The sequence below is a fragment of the Canis lupus genome, chromosome 20, assembly GCF_003254725.2.
Source record: "Canis lupus dingo isolate Sandy chromosome 20, ASM325472v2, whole genome shotgun sequence".
NCBI lineage: Eukaryota > Metazoa > Chordata > Mammalia > Carnivora > Canidae > Canis > Canis lupus.
In genome coordinates, this window is record NC_064262.1 from 8,054,635 (window position 1) to 8,075,937 (window position 21,303).

At 53.1% G+C, this 21,303-nt stretch overlaps 1 protein-coding gene across 14 annotated transcripts in view; it reads left to right on the forward strand.

Annotated features, from left to right (window-relative positions):
* ATP2B2 (ATPase plasma membrane Ca2+ transporting 2) overlaps positions 1-21,303 on the forward strand; it is a 371,080-nt gene that overhangs the window by 192,312 nt on the left and 157,465 nt on the right. The window contains exon 1 of one of the 14 annotated variants that reach the window (XM_025449838.3): positions 5,203-5,360. The exons of 11 other annotated variants lie outside the window; for them this stretch is intronic. The gene's annotated coding sequence lies outside the window, so the exon portion shown is untranslated. Of the gene's footprint in view, positions 1-5,202; positions 5,361-21,303 lie in introns of those variants that run through there. 2 more of the 14 variants (XM_025449855.3, XM_049098563.1) reach the window with 2 other exon arrangements.

Consider the following 21,303-nt stretch of genomic DNA (forward strand, 5'->3'; position numbering starts at 1 on the left):
GGAATGAGTTTGGGTTTTATGCTGGGAGCACAGGGGAGCCAAAAAGGATTTAGAGGAGTTGAGAAAGCTCTCTAAGGTACAAGGGATATGTAAACAGGGGGAGGAGAGCAGGAGAGGAAGCAGGGAGACCAAGGTGAAGAGGCAGGATTGACAGATGGGAGTGGACGGTGCGTTTGCATGTGCATTAACCGAAGGGATGAGACCATGTTGCCCAGGCCTGGAAAAGACAACCTCCCCCAGGGAGTCCTCCCAGAATAGTTCTTGATTCCCCTGGCTATGTGTTCTTCCAGGAGAGAAAGTACTAGCTTCCTCACTGGCCCCTGTTCCTAACCTCTGGCCTCACAGAGCGGCAGCAAAGTCAACCATCATCACGCTCCTGCCCTGCCCCACTGAAAGGCGAGGGTATACCTTTTGGGCTCAGGTTTTCTAAGTCCCATGGCTCCCTGGACCTCGTTCAAACCTACCTCCCTTGGGGTCCCTGGGCTCAGTATGGGGCCTCACGCAGTCCTGATTTCAAGCCTCAGTGCCCCTATTCACCATATGACTTTGGACAACATCATTTCGCCTGTCTGTACTTCTTTCCTCATCAGTAAAATGGAAATGAAAAATAGGACCTACCTCCCAGGATGCTGTGAAGCTCACCCCCGTGAGATAGGACATTGATAGGAATGGCAGCTGAAGTTATAAGTCAGGCTGACCCCCTCCTCCCTGGGGGAGCAAGAGCCGGTGGGAGCAGCCAGGACCTGGGAGCCTGGGTTTGCAGGTCAGCAGACTGCCCTGGACTGTCAGGGTCTCAAAGGCCAGCCCTGTCGGAGCTCCACAGGGTTGAGGATCTGAGAACCATCATCCAGCAGGAAGAGGGGCGGGAAGAGTCCTATCACCCCAACGTTTCCCAGGGGCCTCCTGGAGCATTTCACCCTCTGCATTTACCCTATTAATAACAGCTGCCATTCTCCTTTAGCCTGTGACCCTGCCAAATAGGTATAAGTCCCCATTCTGCAGATGAGAAAACTCAGGGAAGTTGAGTCATTTGCCAAGTACTGCCAGGAAATGAAAGAGCAGGGATTTGACCCCAGATCTGTCTGACTTGCCACAAAACCTCAGCCCAAGGTCAGGTGGGCTGAGGAAGTCTGGGACCTTGGCGGGAATGGGTGTAGGGCCCCAAGGTGGCTGGGAGACTTGGGACAAGCTGGGTTGCCTGGTCCCCAGACACACATTCTGTGGTCCTTCAAGGTCATCATGATCCTAGTAGAGCCTGAGTCATGCACCTCAAATTTGGGTAACTTTAGGAAAGAACAGAGGGAAAGGTCTAAAGCTGTAGTGGGTCAGATCTGGGCTCAGATCTCACTGGCTCTGTGCCTCCTAAGCAAGTCACTAAGGTCTCTTGCATGTTCTCTTCTATAAAATGGGAAGAAGCGCAATCTCCCCAAGGGGATGTGTGAAGGTCAGACAAGGCAGGGATGTGAGGGGCCTTTGGAAATACCTTCTCAGCCTCTGAGGGATCCAGCCGGCATCTCTTTGTGACAGCAATTTACCCGCCCCAGGACCCCTGCCCAGGTGTCAGAAGACCCTGAGCTGGGCAAGGCAAGGGCAGAGGAGCCCTTGTTCCTGCTTCCCTACAAGAGGGGAAGCAAAAGAGAACCTGAGTCTCCCAGAGAGGACACAGCTGGCCTCTGATTGCATTTGATTCCACCTCCCTCAGACCCCTCTGGACCTACCTCATCTGTCTCCCTTATGCAAATCGCTTTCATCAGCCGGCTTCATCCCCATTCTCATCCCTAGGTAGACTAACCCTCTACCCCAACTACTCTCTGGTCCTGGGATTTGTTCCCCAAAACATGGTCTGGTCAATCAAAGAGTGTTTGGAAATCAGACTGAGCTGACTCTTCCTTCACCCCTGCCCTTTTTCTCATACCTTCCCCCAACTCTCACCATGACCATAAGCCAAATCATGCTGCAGGCAGAAGCTATCAGTAATCCTCCTGGCCAGCCTCCTGCCTCTTGCCCCTCTTCCCCATGGGTCACCCTGACTTGTCGTTTCCAGCCTTCCCAGAGTTTCAACACTAGCACCATTGTTTGTCAGATTTCACAATACCTCTGCCTGCCCAGTACCCTCTGTCCCCCAACATATCCTGGAAAGACAGACCAGATGCCCTAGGTGTGTCTGCTGCAGGAAGGGGAGGTACAGGGGGCAGGGCAGGGGATGAATTCTGTGGCCAGATGACCTTGGGCAAGCCAGCCACTTACATTCTTTCTTGAGGCCTCAGTTTGCTCAACTGTAAGATGGGAGAATTGGATAGAAGTCCTGGAAGGTCCTTCTGGTTCTGACATTTGATAAATCAAAATCACACAGCAGCATATTCATTCAAACCTATATTGTGGCACGTACCACATGCTGGGGGCGGGGGCTCTGGAGACACAGCTGATGGGGTCAGAGCTCAGCAAGGGAGACAGATGTGTAGACCATTACAATACAGTGTGGTCAGAGCCAGGCCAGATGCATTAATTGATTTTCTTGGTGGAATCAGGAAGGACTATCTGAGAAAGCAGCATTTGAACTGGACTTTGAAGGATGAATAGGAGTTCATGGGCCAAACATGATTTTTAAAAAAAACTTTCAGACTATGCTAGTCAACATTTGGGCTGCCTTAGAAGTTAGGGCGTATCCTGTAACTTTGCTGTGGGTGCTGAGGGTGAAGTACAATTTCAGGGCCTGAAATGCCAAGGAGATGGGAGCTCAGCCAGGTGTCAGTTCTAGTCTTAGATTCTGGGAACTGAAACCCATGAGCTCCTGAGAGTTTGGTGTTTGCTGGTGAAGGCACAGCCTACCCCAGACAGGAACCAGTGAACAGGCAGGACTTCGGACTTTCAAGTGGACGAGTGTTGGGGCTCCCAACAGGCCACACCATGCTTTCACAGGGAGCCATGGGCTTGGAGTCCTCAGGCTTAGGTTACGGGTTTGATTTACCCCTTCCTGGCTTGAGAGACCTGGTCCTGGTCTCGACATTGCAAATTCCTCCCTGTAATTCAGATGCTCATAGAAATCATTCTAGCGGTAGGATCAAACAACTTACTGTTTTGCAGTGGCCTTTGCAAACTATAAAGTGTGCAGGACACAGAAAGGATGATTAGTGTGGAGATGGTGGCTCATAACCGGTCCCTTGTGAAGCTATTTGCTTTGTAATCAGGATAAGTGGTTTGCCCACCCCACCCCACCCCACCCCACCCTTGACGTCACCAAAATAATGGTGGGATTCCTGGCACAGATACCTTTGCTCTGACCATATGTGAGCTGCGGTGGGCCTTTGACCCTCTGCCGTTTGGCCCACCCTCAACCTGGCCATCTCAGAATGCTTTTATGTGACCCTGTATTGAAGGACAGAGGCTGCCTCTAGACCCTGGGGAAGGGGTGGGGCACTCTCGGCTTGGCCCCTCCTGTGATAGAGTCTAACTTAGAAGTCTCCCCTGGAGGGGGACCAGTGGAGACCCCCATCTATACAGCCAAGAAGGGGCCAAGGTGGCAGCTCCCTGAGCCAGGCTATGGGTGAGGGCAAGAGCCTCTCCCAGCTGTGTCCTGGGCTGCTCTGTCAGAACCCCAGCTGAGCGTCTTCCCTGCCTGGCACAGCGGAGCCCAGGGCTGCACAACACTCAGCGTCCTTAGTTTCTCAGCATCCTCCCTGAACATCTCACTCTGCCTGGCCCAGGAGCAGACGGGGACCCCTTGGTGGTTTCACGGGGATAAAGAGCAAGGGGTATCAGCATGGCCCTGCTGATGGAGGCCCTGCCGCTGCCGCTCACTCCCAGCTCTCTGCCTCCCGCGGCCCCTCTGCCCGGCCAGGTTCTGATTTTGGTGCAGTGCAGACTTTCAGCTTAACGAGACAAATTGATATTCTGTGCCAGCCCAGGGATGGAGAGGCAGCTCGGGACGCTCAGGCTTGGGCGGGCAGCTCAGAACTGGGCAGGGGGTGGGGACAGCTTCAATCTGGAGCTGCCTTCTGGGGCCACCGCCAACCCTGACCACTCCCCCAACATGGGTCCCCCACCACACTGACAGGTACCCTGAGACCCTGAGACGGCGGTCCTGAAGGTCCTTCCACCCTCGGTGCCCTCCTCCCAAGCAGGGGGCCCCTCCTGGAGGAGGCAGGACCCTGGAGAGGGAAGCTTCAGAATCCAAGAGAAGCCCCTTCACCTACTATGACCTCCTAACCTTGCTCCTAGCTCTGTCCTCCCACCAGTCTGGATTTAAAGGGGCAGCAGGTCTGGACTTAGAAGGGGAGCAGATAAGGCAGGAAGAAGTGGACAACTGGCTGGGAGGATTGCATTCCTGCAGACTTCTCGTGAGGGGTCCCTGGAGTCTCTGGAATATGGTCAGTGCCCCCCAACATAAACAGCCCCCCAACTCATCACAGATGTCCTTGTAGATTATATGGATACAGGAGGCATATGCAGATGCCCCTGCCAGTGGGCATCTGTGAGCAGATAAACAGCCTCTTGGCGGTGGGGGCGGGGGGGCTTCCACCAGAATTGCAGCCCCCAGGCAGGTGGGGGCCCCGCGGGTGGGGCTGCAGGGGTAGTTTTTAGATGGCAGTAGGGAGCTCAGTGCATGCTCTGCTGTGTTGGACCTGCAACCACAGGTACGTCTAGTCTGTGTTGAGTTCATCGATCCCCCTCTGTGACCTTTGCCGCCCCCCAGGTCTGGGGGTGTCCTGACCAAAAAGAGGGGGAAACCAGAGCCCCCTGCACACCTGAAGGAGTCCCCCCGAAAGTAGGGGATGACTGGGGGCCATGTGAGCCAAGCCTTCCTCCCTCCCCTGTCCCTCTCCACCCCCCACCACCAGTCGCAGGACGCCCTCCGACCGGCTCAGCCCCAACCCTACCCTCACCGTGCCCTTGACATTCCCTCCTACTTCGGGGGAGCGGGCATATTCCTGGGACGCTGCCAGCTTCAGTTCCTCCTGACCCCACGGGAGGAATTAAAACCGCAAACAACACCGTGGTGGCTCGGCCCACACCCCCGCCCCCACTCTCCTCCCCCAGTCCCCCACCAGAACCAGCCCTCCCCGCGTCCCTCCCTCGTCCTCCGGCCTCCGCCCCCTCCCCCAGCCTCCGGCAGGCAGCGCAGCGGCTGGGGCGGCCTCTGCCTCCCCCGAGATTGCATTTTGCCAGCGAGATGCTCTCCTAGAAGCCGGCGCCGGCGCCTGCGCCCCCCCGCCCCCCCACCTGCTCGGGCAGGATGGTACAGTCTGCAGAGGGACCCGGGCACGCTGGCCGGGCTCAGCCGCGGCACCAGCTGCCGCACCGCGATTACGGGGCTGCCCGCCTGGAAACCGTGCCGGATTTGTGGTGATTTTCGTAGCCAAGTAAGTACCGGCATCCCCCAGCATGAGAAAATAAAAAATAAAAGGCGCCCCACTCCGCTCTCCCCTTCCTCCCTCACCCATTTTATTTTGTTTCATTTCATTTGATTTTTTTCAGTGCTGATGGTGGTGGCGGCAGCGTGGGGGGGGGGGGGGGGGACCCGGCTTGTTTATCTGGCAGCAGCTGAGGCTGCATTGGGAGCCGCCGCCGAGGGAGACACTAGTGTGAGGGTCCGTGTGCTGGGGGACAGGACGGGGGTGCTGGGGACGTGAGCAGGGGGGCCTTAGGCAGGCAGATGCCCACGGTCTCAGGTAGATGCCGGCAGCCTCTGCTCAGCAAATGCCCTCGATGGATGTTATGCAAGGACCAGCAAGCAAACCGGTAGCAGGGGGCAAGGTTCTCTTCCCTCTGAGCTTCGTCCCAGGGAGACACAGAGGACTACAGGGTGCCTCCTGCCTGGCCCCCACTAGGCTCCAGGAAAGAGGCAAAGGGAGGCTCCCACAGAGGGTCCCCCCGGCAGGTGGGCTGCTGTGTACCAGGACCACCAGGTCGGGCCTGCCAAAGCATGTGGTGGCAGGGATGAGACCCCCCGGTTCCCAAGATGGCCAGAAGGGGGGCAGGAGTGGGATAGCCAGGCCATTTTGCAGCAGTCATGCTGGGTGGTGGAGTTGGCACTTTCAGCCTGGAAGCCCAGTTCCTCGGCTAGGCTAGTTGGGGTGGCCTCTGGCTGAGAGCGAGGTACCTGGGGCTCCTCCCTGCCCCCTGCAGGATCAGGACTGGGAAACCCATCAGCGGGTCTCTACACTCCCCATGGATGAGCTGCTATGGGCAGCCACCCTTCTATCCCAGTGGCCATTCCCAGGCTGCCCTCTGCCCAACTAAGTTGTATGGGGAGAGGTCTCTGTGGCTGGCCTGCCCTGGTCAGGGAAGTGCCCCCAGGGGTCTTGGGGCCCCCACACAGAGGCCCAGCCAGGCTCGACCTTCAGAAGGGTAAGCTAGTAGGCAAGCTCAGCCATCAGAGGTCTTGGTGTGATGCTAAGTGCCCCTCGCCCAGCGCAGAGTTGGGTCCCCTCCCCGCCTGCACTGCCCTCCAAATCGCTGGGAGGAGGCAGAGCTGACGTTTGGGGCATTTCCAGGAGCTGCAGGCGCCATCCGGAGAAATTCTCCTTTGACGTGTGCAGTAGGAAGGGGCTTGGAGCGCAGGCCCCGGGGGGCCTCCGCCTGTTAACTTCGTGGAAGGGGCAGTGGCAGGGAGGGGGCAACCGCAGCTCTGGGGGACGGTGCTGGGAAGCCCAGGAGAGATGCAAATGGCCCATGCTATTTAGCTACCTTTGTACCTCCAGTCCCATTCTCATCAGGGTACATACACAGCCACAGATTTGCACAGATGCACATACACAAATATAGTACACATAGTAGTGTCTTGTATGTGTTCAAATCATATACACAGAGTTCCTGTGCCCACTGATACATCTCAGCACATGTGGCTACAACTCAATTTCCTGAAGACCACCTGCTCACCTGCAGACTACCACATGCACATGAATGCATCATGCACACACACGTGCACCTGTGAACCTGGCATACCCACACATGTGTGTAGCTCTAACAGAGGAATGCAGTCGGCTGCATAGGGGCTAACCGGCCTGCACACGGTGCCCTGCAGCAGCCACGAATGTGGCATGTGGCCATGTGCGGGCTGGCCCCCATGTGGAAATGACAAGCACACATATGTGGTGTCCCGAATGCTATCTGCATGCTTGTCTGGCATTAGCAGGCACACAGCATGCTGGAATGTGCCCACAGGTGAAGGAATGTAGGTGGCATATGTACGAAGATGGCCCAGGCACACAGATGCAGCACCTTGCCGATGCCGCCTGCACACATCCACTCCTCAGGTTCCAGGCATCTCCCGTGGGAGTGAAGGTGCCTCTCTGGGCACTGGGGATAGGCTTGCCCCTCAGGAGTCCCCCTGTGAGGACAGAGGGATACTGGCCAGGCAAGGGCCAGTCCAGATTCCCAGGGAACTGTGATTGGGCTCAGGAAAGGCCATCTTGTGTTATTGATGTGCTGCAGAGGAGGCTGCCTGGAGTTGGAAAGGGGACAGAGGAGGGGGCAGGAGTAGCTGCTGCCCACAGCCCAGACTACCAGGAGTCTGGACTGGCATAAGGAGACCAGGACACTGGTGTGAAGTCTTGCAGAGCTGGGGACCAGGACACTGCCAGCAGCCCCCAGAGTCCTCTCCAGACCATAGATCAGAAAAGCCGCCTGTGGTTTATACTGTAGAGAAACTGAAATGCTGGGGCCCCCCTCGCCCACTCTCCCCACCTAGCACAGGTATGGGTCAGGAAACTTGGGTAAATAATAAGCCAGCTGGCTCTCACTGAGCTAATTGTTCTGCATCAGCGGGGCCTCTCATAGCCATGTTATTCCCGTGCCACAGACGAGGAAGCTGCACAGAGAAGTGGAGACACTTACCCAAGGTCACACAGCTGGGACATGGCAGAGATAGGGTGCGGGCCAGGCCATCAGTTTCCCTGCCTGCCCTCTTAGACCCTCCTCTCCCTTCCTCCATGAGGTCAGCTCGTTTAGAGTGCTTGTTTAGAGTGCTAACCAACAGCCCAAGAACTTGGAATTTGGGGGTGAGGCTCCAAGAAAGGGTCCAGAGAGTCTCCCAAGGGTAAAAGCAGAGTCCTCCCCGGGCATATGTGGCCATGTCCTAGACAGCTCTACCAGCCTTTTTCCTCATGGAACTGATGTCACCTAGAAAGCCAAAGCAGATGTGCGCATTCTAAAGTTAACTGGCCTGGATCCATTCATAACAGGAAAACTGAGGCCCAGCCAGGTGAAAGGATTTGTCCAAGGTCACACTGTGTCTTCCGGAGAGTAGAGTATCTTACCAACTTGCTCAGGTCCCAGGCGTGAAGCAGCAGGGGCCTTGTTTGACTCCTGGTTTTCCCCAGATGTTTGACTCGAAGTTAAAATGATGAGCGCACCAGACTCAGCCTCTACTTCTGATCAGCTGTATGACCTTGGGTAAATGGCTTTGTCCCTCCGCACCTCAGTCTCCTCTGTACCCTGGGCATGCCTATCCCTGCCCTGCCTTACCCCACAGCTGTCTGAGAACCTTGAGCACTCTGGAGGGCTGTGCTTAGAGGTGTGATGGGCATCAGGGCCTGGGGCCAGAGCAAGGGAACACCATGCTGCTGCAATTGACCAAGGTCAAGAGGGGAAGCAAAGAAGGGAAATCTCTAGGCTGGTGGGGCTCAAGCATTAGTGGACCTAAAGAATCACTTGGTGGAGGGCAAATTTCTGGGTCCCCCACATAATGATTCAGGAGGTCCTGAGAGCTGTGTTTTCATAGGTGTCCTAGAGTTCTCATCTCTCTAGCTTCATACCCGGGGGAGCTGAGGCCAGTGAGAGCAGGTTTGGGGGAGCTCAGAGGCTCTCAGGTCTGGGGGTAACCTGGGCACTATGCTATTGGCTGGCTCCTGCCACATCTGGAGAAACTGAGGTCAATTGGGGGGCAAAGTGAGACTGACACTCAAGCCTCCCGCTCTCCAGTCCGCATCACACCACCAGGTTCTGGCTGTACCCTGCACAGCTTAATCAGGCCCTTCTGGGGGCTGCTCAACCTTCGCATGGCAAACAAGGCTATCTTTCTCAGCAGTGTGGCTGGGAGGGGTGCTCCTAAGAGACTCACCGAGCCTTGGGTTTGAGTCGTGCTGGTGAGCTCTCCCCAGCTCTATGATAGTGAGGAAAATGGCTCATCTTCTGTAAACCTTGATCTTCCCCCCTCCAGAAGGGGAACAGACTTCAAGCAGGGCTGCTGGGAAGCTTCTAAGTAATAGTGTGAAGCAGCTGGCATGTTATAGATGCAGGGTGAAGGTTGAGGACTTGGGGGACCCTGAGGTGGACAGCGGGTCCTCTCAATACCCCCCTTAGCTCCCAGGCTGCGGCAGAGCTGTCTGGGATGTGAATGTCAGACACCACATGCATACACACTTTGTGGGGTGGGGCGGGAGGATGGAAAGGCTTCTTCCTCAGCCCCACCTGGAACACACAGAGCAATGTGGGAGGCAGGGTTGGGTCTCCTGCCTGGAATCTGGGCCTCCCAGCCCACCTTGCCCTGTCCAAAGCCAGAACACTAAACATGCAGTAATCAATTTCTCCCTTCCAGGGGGAACCTCAAACAAGAAAATATCTAGGGAGACTGTGCCCCTGGACCAAGACAGTCAGTGGTGATTATAGATGGGGAAGACAGCAAAGCTCTGGAGTTTAAGGCAGTAAGTAGGGTGGAACCCCAGTTCCCACATCTGGGAAAGGGTTGGTAATAGTACCCGCCTTGCAGGCTGTGGCAGGGGGCAAGTGAGGAAAATAATGGACATAGAGTGCTGGGCTTGGGGTATGGCCTGCATTGGTGGCTCAGTGAATGGAAGTTGTGGAGCTCGAGAGTCAGTTTGGATTGAGAATCAAGAGGTGTGAGTCTGAAGCCTACCTCAGCCGTTGATGAGTTTGACCCTTGAGTCAATCCCTTTGCCTCTTCAAGCCCTGGTTTTGATCTTGTAAAATGGGCATAGGTGCCCACTTCAGAGGGCTGCAGTATGACGACAATATAGAATAGGTGATGCTTGCAGCAACCCCTGAGAACCTACCTACTGGATGCCAGGGGATGTGCTAAGGGCTTCACCCTGGTCTGCAGTAGGGAGTGTTTCCAAGACCTGAGATGCATCCTGTGCAATCCAGGAAAACGCTCCAGGATCAGAGGAGTGGAGGGCAAGATGGCCTGGCCTACTAGAGGCAGCCGAAGGAGGCCAGAGCTGCGCTCCCTGAGGCTCCAGAGGCCCCCAGGTCTGGGAGAGGAGGCCTGGGCCACAGGGTCAGGAGAGCCGGGTTGGGGGCCCAGCTCGGTCAGGGATGGGTCACAAAGTGTGTATGCATGTGGTGTCTGACATGTCTGACAAGTCATGTCAGTGCCCTGGTCTCACGCTTTCCCCTTGAGAGAGGTGGCGGTGATCCCTGCCTGCCTTGTGTCCTCAGTGAGAGCAGATTCTCCTGCCAGCTGGCCCTCGGGATCGAGGGTCTGAGACACTGCAAGGCTGAGGTATTATTGACTGCAGTCACACTTATAACCGCTCCTTGTTTCCTGTGGGCTGCCGTAGCAAATGGCCACAACCTGGGTAGCTTGAAACAACAGAAACCTAGTCTCTGACATGTGACATCGAGGTGTCAGCAGAGCTGGTTCCTACTGGAGGCCCTGAGGGAGATTGCACACCCTGCCTCATCTCCAGCTCCTGGTGCTTACCAGTGAGCCTGAGTGCCCACTGACTTATAGGTGCATCTCTGCAATCTCTGTCTTCTTCTTCACCCACACATCAACCTTCTTCTCTATGTGTCTCAGTGTCCTGTCTTCCGTTTATGAGGACACCAGTCACTGGACACGGGGCCCATCCATCAGGATGATTTCATCTTGAGATCTTTAAATATATCTGCAAAGACCCATTTCCAAATAGGGCCACATTCTGAAGTTCCAGGTGGACATGAATTTGAGGAGAGACACTTTCAGCTCCCCCCTGCAATCACTAATATTCCACTAGTTTCCTGCTAGTAAGTCATTTCTTCCTCACAAATTCCCATTCTACAGATACAGAAACCAAGGCCTGGGGAAGGCTAAGAACATGTCGGAGTCACATAGCAAGTGAGGGGCACAGCTGGGATTTGAACCCAGGTCTCTGGTGCTCTTTCTCCTTTCCAACTTTTTAAAGCTGGCTGGGGGCTATCCATACCCAGAAACCCATGGGGCAGGAGTTCTAGCCAGTCCCGTGCTGACCCACAGCCTGTGGGGGCTCTTGAGCTCCAGAAAGAAAAGCTGGAGGTGGGCAGGGGAGCTTGGAGGTATGAAGGGGCTGTGCTAGGCCAGGAGACCTGGGCAGCGCAGGGTTGAGAGCCTACAGTGCTTTCTTATCTCTGCCCTCACGCTCCGCAGACCTTGTGGTCCTCATCTGGAGAAGGGAGACAGCAACACTAAGCTTGTGGGGTAATTGCCAAGTTCTAAAATGCTGAGCGTAATAGTCGTTACTAATAACTAAAATATATCCTCAAGCACTTTACAAATATTTGTCCATTTCATGTGTGGGAAGGTAGTTGCATATTCCGAGTCTCATCCAAGTGGCTCCACCCTTAAATAGCTGCATGTGGTTGAACTAGTGACTTAACCTCAGTGTACTTCTCCATAGAAGTATCCACCTTCCCAGATGCCATGAAAGACAAGTGGAATTCAGCTAAAGTGCCTGGCCTGCGGTTATGGTCCTGTTGAAGGCTCAGAGAATGTTTCCTCATCTCTAAAATGAGGATAAGAATAGTGTTATTATCATCATACTATTATTTGTCATATAAGGATTTAGGAAAGTGATACAAAGTGTGCAGTTGGCTCAGGGACTTCTGGAAAAAGGCCTGTAGAGGGCTTCCTTAAAGATGGCCTCAGAAGAGGCAAGTCCTAGTCCCAGGAAAAGCAGACAGGTGGATTTAATCTTTGCAAAGACTCAGGGAAGTTGTGCCGTACTGGAATACGAGGTTGGAAGAGCCTGTGGGAAGAAGCCGGGAACGAATGACTCTCATTTGGGTCCATGAGCCATATAGCTTCAAAGGAGGGAAGCATGTATCTCTGGGGCTCCCATGCCCACCCTGAGGACAGCTTTCCTATAAAGCAATGTCATTCTCCACATTGCCTGGGGCTGCTCCACTGGGCCATATCTGGCCACCCCCAGGGACTGTTTTGCAGAGGGCATAGGGAAGGTACCCCAGAGGCGCTCACTCCAGCCTGGCTTCCTCAAATCCCTGCTTTGCTGGGCTGGAGCAAGAGCTCAAGTGTGGCACAGGAAGCTGAGCTGTCATGTTTTTCTGTCAAGGCTGTGGAGTGGTGGAGGATCCTTGAGAAACCCTTTGGGGGTATCCCCTAGTCTGCCTGAGGCCTCTCCACTGGGTGAGGAACAAAACCTCGTTTCGAGCAAGAGGTGCTGGGCTTCACCTGCCTGAATCTTCTCAGCATTCTGATCTGTGCCCAGGGGCAGGGGGCATATCCCATGTGGGCCGACTTAGTAGTGATGTAGCATGGTGGTTCAGGACCAAGTCTGGGCCAAGACTGCGTAGCATCAAATATAAGGCCTGGGTACTGAGCCTTGGTTCCCTCAGTTGTAAAGTGGGGACGATGATAGCGCCCACCTTATAGGGTTGTTGTGAATAAAGCTGAACTGTGTGGGTTCCCAGATGCACGTTTTGACATCTCTGAAAGAGGGGCACATATTACAGGTGCTGGCATGTCATGTAGAACCAGTCATGCCTTTTTCTTTCTTAAGTATATATAAAGTAGCAATGCATCTTACAATGGTTGCACCTTAGATTCAGTGAAATATGGTAAATAAGATAAAAGCCTATAAAAGACCAAGCTGATGGGAATAAGCCTGTCTCCTGCCGGCCTCCCCAGGTCAGTCACCATAGGACCTTGGGCAATTCTGTGCACACGCAGGAGCCTTTGTATCCTCTTCCTCCCAGGGCTGTTGTGAGAAATCAGCAAGCTTATGTGTGGATCATGTACCACAGAATACCTGTATACAGTAAGTGCTTAGTAATTGGCAGCTCAAAACAAACAACAAAGGCTATAGTAGAGGGAGGAGTTTAAGTCACAGACTCTGGGATTCTAACTCCTACCATTTCCTTGCTGTGTGACCTTGTGCAAGTTTCTTAACTTCTGTGCCTTAGTCCCACCATCTGTAAAAGTCTCAATTTCATAGGAGTGCTAGAAGAATTAAATAAAATTAAAGTGCTTAGGGCAATGCTTGGCAGAAGCAAAGGCAATTGTTTTTTGATGAACTTCTAATGAGTGTCTTCTAGTTCAATAAATGGCAGCTGAAATAGACCCTGAGCTCAATAAAATAATAACAATACAGACTGCACTTGTTTTACAGTTAGAGCAGTTGAGGCCAAGAGGTATGTGGATATTCCCAAGGTCACACATATGGCTCTCCCCAGTGGCCAGGCCCCAGCACAATATCACCTTCTTTCCCATGTCAGACCAGGACTCTGATTCTTATGGCAAGAGGGATCCTAGCCCGGGGAGGGTGGGTTTCTAGAAAAAGCTGCAGCCAGATGTGGCATCCTCTGGGTCAGGGCTCTCTTCAGAAACCTTTTCCTTCTCCCTTCACATTTCTGCTTGTTCACCATAGTATAGGGGAAGGGGCTGAGTTGGGTCATGCTCAAGGTCAGCAGAGCCTGCCAACCACCCTGCATACCTACCAGCCAGCACTTCCTGGCCTTCTGGGTGGCTACTGCAGAGTTGACACAGCAAAACTCCCTCCTGGAGAGAGCAAAAGCCCTGGCCAAGGCTGAAGCCAGCCCTGGGCAGAGCCAGGGCCACAAAATGGATTGGAGTGAGAGTAGGGAAGTAGACACCTGGGTGTAGCCTACCCTGACAAACGCCCCAAGTGACCTTGGACCCAACACAGTCCCTCTTTGGACATCAGTTTCCATCTTTAGAACAAGAACTTTGGGGCCAGATGTGCCCTCCAAGGACTTTAAATGTCTAAGACTCAAAATTGCCCAGGCATTGCTGCTAGTCAAGGTCATGGGAAGGGACAGGGCTGGAGGGAAGGAGCTCATGTGTGTGTGCACGCATCCCCATGTGGGTCTGGGGTGGAGGTCCTTCAGAGCAAGCCTGAGACAGCAGCCCCTGTTCAGCTCAAGCAGTTCTGCAGAGAAGGTGTAACAGCCCAGCGACCCGGGTACCTGCTCCACAGGCTCGTGAGGGGGACCCAGGCGGGGCATGACAGTGTCCACACTGACATGTGCATTTGCAAGGCAAAGATTGCTGAGAACAAGTCTTTTGTAGCAACTATCTGAAGGCAGGAGATCAAGAGCTCTTTAGGCCACTTCTAAATTTATCAACTTACATGACTCACTTCAGATTAAAATGAGGCCTTTCTTCCCATCCCACCTCCAGCCAATTTCAAGTTTCCAAGCTCAGAGGATCTTGAAGAAGGGAGAGAATGTAAATCAATAAAACCAATATTGGCTGAGTAGTTGGTCCATACCAGGCCATGTGCCGAGCTCCTTGCTAAGCCCAGAGATGAATCAGCTCCAGAGACAGCTGTCACTGGGGAGCCGGGGCAGCCCAGGTGCAAGATGCCCAGCCTGGGGACTGGACCATGAGTAACTTCTGTGTCCGAGACTTTGCCTCACCACAGTCCTTGTACCTCACAGGGCCTCAGTTTCCTCATCTATACAATGGGGCTAGTAAAGGAAGAAGTGTGGGGCCTCGGCTACCCCTGTGCTCAAGCCCAATGTGGCTGAACATTCGGGTCCAGGGCTGTTCCTGACTGTTTCTTTGCCCTTTCAGGGGCTGCAGTCTGCCCCGATGGCCTCAAGACAAGGGAATTCCAACAACTTCCCTTGCTCTGGGACCTCAGAAGCTTCTCCAGGGAATCTCTCTGAACTCCAGAGTCAAACCTCTACTGTGGGACCACAGCAGCTAAAAATAATTGCAAATTCCAGTGTTGGAAAGTGGCCTACAAGCTTTCCCACCCTGAGCCTCACAGCAGCCTTTGGGGTAGCCTGGAATAATAATAGCAGCTTTTGTTAAGCAAGCGCTCCCTGTGCTAGGCTAGGCGCTCAGCCAGCAGACCTTCCTCTACCTTTCCCAAGTGGGACTGGGCCCACTTAGAGAGGAGGAGACATGGTCTCAGAGAAGTGCCAGTCGTTTAGGCAGAGTGGGGAGGAAGCCTAGCTCCTTGTCATCTTGCTGTGCCCTCTGGATTCAAGGGGAAACTGAGACCCAGAACAGAGCTGCCTGAGGTTGCAGAGAGTCCAGAAGCCCAGGACAACCTCATGATGTCGGATCCAGCCCTCAAAGCTCACATACCCCAACTCTCCAGGAGAAAGGGGGAGGCCTTGGGCCAGACCCCAAGCCAAGAACAGGACCATCCATACCTGGCCCATGTCCCCAACACAGCTGTGCACAGGAGCACGTTCAGGATACCCTTGAGGCTGACCCCTCAGCAGTGTCAGGCCCGGGCCCCAGGAATCAGCCACATCCCTGCTTTTTGTCCTCATTACCTAAAAGACACCCCAGGAACCCTCCTTGGGTTGGAGGCACACTAGTCCACATTTTGAGGAGACAAGTCTTCAGTGCCTTAGGCACCTCCTAGGCCCTACTGAGGGAACTGTAATTCAGATCCCAACTCAGCCAGATTGTGTTTCTGGGGGTGAGTTGTCGGTCCTTTTTGAGCCTCAGTGTCTTCATCTGTTGGCAGGGGAGGTGGCTGTAGCCCTTGTGGAGATTGTGCAAGAGGTGAGTCAAAGACCCTGCCCAGCCCCTACTCCACACCTGGCGGCTACTGTGATGACACCAATTAGTGACATGCAGTTCTCGTGTCCATCCCGTGAGGATGGCATTCTATCCTCACTTTACAGAGGGAGACACAGCACCCTCAGAGAGGTGCAGGGACTTGCCCCTGGTCACTTGGGCTCCCACAGGGCTGGGAGTGGGAGCTGGTCAGTTCATGTACATTGAGGGCAGCCAAAGGTGCTGTCCAGAGGGGCTTTTCTCTGTCAAGGAGATGAAATCCCAGAATGCAGAATTGTGGGGTTTAAATTGGAGAAGACAATACAGGGCAGTGGTGAAGAGCAGACTCTAGGGCCTGGAAACCTGGGCTTGATTCCCAGCCTCAGTGCTTCCTAGCTATGTGACCTTGAGCACGTGACCTCCCCTGGCTGTGTCTTACCCATCTGTAAATGGAAGTAAACAATAGTACCTATTTCATAGGGTTCTTGTGCAGATTAAATAATTTAATACTTGTCAGGAACTTAGAACAGTGCCTGACGTTCTTTGCAGGAAGCTCTAGGAAGTATCTCTTGTAGGTATTACTAGTATTATTATTCATAGAATCAGAATGGGAAAAGGAGCCTGCACTCCCCTTCACCCTCTCTGCCTGAATCTTGCCCTAGCCTCCTTCAGGCCACCCAGTGACGCCTTCTCAGAGTGCCCATCTGACCTGCTGCCATCTGGTCAAGGCCTCCAGTGCTCCCCACTGCCAAGCAGATGAAGCCCAGACTCCTCAACTCCCATTCAGTGCATCTGTGATTTATCCCCCACCTACCCTTCCAGCATCTTCCTCCATGCTTCACCTTCATACCACTTCTTTATCAGTGAATTACTTCATCCACTAAGTAGGTCAGGAATTGAGTCATTTACACAAATTGGAGTACAGCTCCCATTCACACTGACCTTTTGCCTCACCTCTGAGCCTTTGTCCAAGCTATACCCACCTCTGGAACACCCCTTAGCCATCCTTCAAGACCCCACAAAAATGTCTCCTTGTTCAGGAAGACCTTCCTTCCTCTCCTGTTATTGTAAGCTCTCAGGCAACAGACCCTGGATCTCTGGAGTCATGCCCTAGCTGATGGGTTTTGTTTTATTTTTGTGTTTTTCAGAGATTTCATTAAAACATTGTTGAATAAACACATGTTGAATAAATGAAAGGGCGAACCTCACTGGTTCTCCCTTATTCTCTCTTGTACCCCCCCACCCCCGCCCCATCATCTGTTCTCCCTAAGTGGCCAGATGGACTCTTTTTAACAATATGAATCAGACTGGTGCTCCCTGCTTAGAACTCTACAGTCTTCCCCATGATACACAGAATAAAACCCAGCCTCCTTTCGTAGCCTCTCAGTGTTTGGCAGCTCATCCCACTCCGCTTTCCTCACTCACTCTTCTCTAGCTTACTGGTTTCCTTTCCATTCCTCAAACTCATCAGCCTCCTTCCTGTCTCAGGGCCTTTGCATATGCTGTTTCACCATCTAGAATGCTTTTTCTCCTTCTCTTTACCTGATAGGTTTCTTCTCATCAAGCTAAGCGACAATGCCCCGTTGAGGCCATCCTTCATCTATTAGAAAGAGCTTCTCCTGTCATTGCACCCGGATTTTAACAGCATTTACCACATTTTATTTATTCCCTTGTTTGTTGTCCATCTCTCCGCTAGACAATCAGCTCCTTGAGGACAGGAAGCTTGTCTGTCTCATTGACTGTTGGGTTCAAGGGCCTAGCATGGGGGAGGCTTTCTGTTTCATGCAACTTCATTCTTGACTTAGCATCTACAGGAGGGGTAGAAATGATTATAGGCAGATATGCAGGAACCCCACACTCAACCCACCTGCCTTTAATGAGCCTTTCTGTGCAACCTTAAGTGAAACCCATGCAATCTCTGGTCTCCTACCCTTTACATTCTGGCTGGACAGAGGGCAGTAAAGGACAGATGAGTCTGTAGGTCCTGTAACACGGTGTGAAGCAGAATAAAGCAGAGGAAAGTCTGGGAGGAAGAGCTCTCAGCTGTCCTGTTCTCTGGGAAATTGGGCTTTGTCACATTGTTTGTGGTCCACTGTGGACTTTCAGGCTTGAAGAGTCCTTAATGATGGGTTTGGGGGCCAGGCCTTAATAAAGGGAAATTTCTGTTGATTAGACTCACACAGACCAGCTCTGGAAGGATCGTGCCTGGCGCTTACCTGCCCTCCCCGACCCAAGTCCCCAGCAGGGCACCCATAGCTGCCAATTACTGTGTCCCCAGCCCATGAGGTGGCCAGAAAGGAAACCAGGCAGCTACGCTTGGAAAACCCTGTTTACCTTTTTTAAACTGTTGTCATTTGAATTACAAAACTAATGGCATGCTTGTTGAGACAAATGGCTAAAAGATACAAAAGGGTCCACTGCAAAAGGAGTCTTTTCCTCTCCCCAATATCCCAAGTTCACCTGATGTGACCACGGTCAGTACCCTGTTTTGTAGATATGGGGATGCACATTTTTCCCCACGTGTTCACGTCCCCTAGTCCAGGATATATCTTGCAACTGATGGCACGCCCTAGTTTTACTGGAAGTGCTTTTTTTTTCTTAGTGGTATGGAAAATCCTGGTGCAACTTACCTTTCAGCTGAGATTCATCAAAATCTGGCAATTTGCTGTTTCCTTCTCTTGTTTGTTCTCTCACTCTCTGGCAGGTAGAAGTTCAGAGAGGTTTTGTTCCTTCTCTGTGGGATCTTTTTACTCCTATCTCTGACTTTGTCCCTTAGTGTACTTTGGCCATCCTGGCGGCTCAGCAGTCTTTGAATGAGAGGCAGCAGAGACTAGTGCAGAGAGCAAGGGCCTGGAAGCTGCCAGTCTGCCGTTTACCAGCTGTATGTGCCCTCTCCGTGCCCTCATTACCACATTCAGGCGCCAGCGCGCATGCGGTGCCCAGTGCAGTCTGGCACCGGGTGTGCTCGGGGGGCCGGCACTTCCCTCCTTGCCCCTGGACGTAGATGGCCTAGTAGAGCAGGGTACGTCATCACCCCTCCCCAACCAAGTAGCCCTGAGACCCAGAGGAGGGACAGGGAGTCTGGCCCACATAAAAAGGTTGGATGCAAAAGGTCGGCTAAAAAAAGCTACATGCAAACAGGGGCAGAAGGTAAAGTCAGAAAACGGACTCAAAGGTCAGAAGAGAAAACAAAAGGGCAGAAAGGGTGAACCTGAAAAGATGCCTTCTTTACCCCCAAAGCAAAGAAGATGTATTTTGAAATATCAACTGAAGCCAATAGAAGCTTCTTAGGAAGGAGAAAGTCACAGAGAGGCCAAGGTGATGTGCTGTCCCCCAGCCCAGCCCCCACCAGGTGCAGGTCCAGCATGCATGAGGACACTCTGGGCAGCCAGGTGCACCTACAGGTCAGAGCCCCCTGGGCTTCTTTCCTGCGCTGGTTTCCGAATCAGAGCGCCATTCACTGACATGTACACAGCTGCTGTTTTAAGTGCTTTGCAGGCCTTACTTAATACAACATCCCTCTGGCATGTATTATCCCCATTGTACACATGAGAAAACTGAGGCTCTGAGACAAACAATGACCTGCCCAAGGGCACCCAGCCAGCAGCCTGACTCCAAAGCCTGACCATGACAACAGTCGCTTCACAGTCCCAGAGTCCTGGGTCTGGCAGGGAGACCAGTCATTGCAAACGAATGTGCTATCAACCAGGCTAGGGGAAGTCTCGGGGATGCCAGAGCCCAGAGGAGGCATCACGCACCAGCCCTTTGTTGGGCTATCAGGGAACAACCTCAAAGGGTCCTCACATGGCAGCCGAGTGGAAGGATAAATAAGAGCTAGCCAACTGGAAGGAAGGTAGGAAGTAGAAATGGTGCTCCAGGCAAAAGCACAGCTTGAGCGGGGGTGGAAGCCACCACCAGCCGCCCAGAGCAGAAGGCGCCAGGCGGGGGCGGTGAGTGCTCGGCCGGAGAGGTAGCCAGGCCAAGCCAAGGGCAGTGGGCTGAACAGTTCTAAGCTGGGGCATAATGTGATCAGACTGGCCCATTTGGAAGATCTCGTGGCCCTCCTGGGGATAATGAGTTGGAAGGATGGGGCTGGAGGCCCAAGAGGAAGCTGGTCAGGCATCCAGGTGAGCAAGAGCAGAATGGAAGAGCAGGTTGCCACGAGATGGGCGACAGGCAAGCTGACAGGGCTTTGGGACTGATGACAGACAGCAAGGGAGAGGCCATGGTAAGTCCCAACTGGTGTGTGGACCCTTTAGAAAGGGCCAGAGATGGTGAGAGGGGAAGCAGGTCGTGAAGAACCTATGAATCTAGTCCTGGGGAAGGGTCCGCAGATCTGTTTCATGAGACACCAAAAGGGATGATTATGAACAGACACTTGGGAACCACAGACTGAAGGAATGTTAAAGTCCTTCATAGAAAGAAAATAATCACCCATACCTCAGGAATGGGGAGGAATTTGTTTGCTCCACAAACAGCCACCTACTGAGGGCCTACTGTGCTCCAGACACTGAGGATATCACGCTAAGTACAACGAGCTAGTTCACTGCCTTGTGGCCCTGCAATCAAGGGGCTGGAGAGCGACAATAAGTAAAGACGTAAGTGGGTGGCACATCAGGGAGCATGGAGAAATAGAAGGCAGAGGAAGGAAGATGGAAACAGTTGTTTTGAAGACAGGGTCAAGCATGGCCTCCCTGGGAAGGGAACATTTGAACAGAGATCTGAGGGAGCCACATGGCTGTCTGGAGAGGAGCGTTCTGGGCAGGAACAGCCAGTGCAAAGGCCCTGAGGCATTTTCACTGGATTCAAGGAATGGTGAGGAGGCCAGTGGGGTGGAGGGGAGTAAGGGACAGGTTGGTTAGGAGACTTGTTCAGAGAGGTAACAGGGTAGAGAATGCAAATTATGCATGGCCTCATGGGCTATTGTAGGGACTTTGACTTCTCCTGGGAGAATGACAGGAGCAATAGGAGGATTCTGAACAGAAAAGGGACTTGATTTGCCTCTGGCTGTGTGTGGAGGACAGATGGGGGTTGCAGGGATGAGCGGCAGGGAACCCAGAGATGAGGCTTTTGCAGTGAACCTGGTGAGAAGGTGGTGGCTTGGGCGAGGGTATAGACTGTGGAAGTGGTAAGAAGTAACCACATTGTATGTTTTGAAGAGCAGACAGGATTTGCAGATGGATGTTTGGTGAGATAATTTTATCACAAAAGTGAAGAGCTGAGTTGATCCCAGCACCTAACACATTGTCCAGAACCTGGTAAGCACTCAGTGAATGGTGGATGAATGGAAGGATGGAGGGATGGAGGAATAGATGAAGGCAAAGTGACAGGGAGGCGGGAGAGAGGAAGGTAGGCAGGCCTTGAATGCCAGACTGCAGAATCCAAACTTTTTCTCAGAGACAGTGGGAGCCATTACAGGTTCTTGAGCAGGAGCATGATAAAATATATTATTGGAGGTGCTCTCAGTTGGTGGCATTGGGTAGTACTTGGCACCATGTCCCAAGCTGGTGATTCCCATGAACACCAGTGGCCAATCCCCTCTGTTTGGACTGTTTTCTGCAGTCCAACCCAACCCTCATTCATTTATTCATTAACAAGCATCCAGTGAG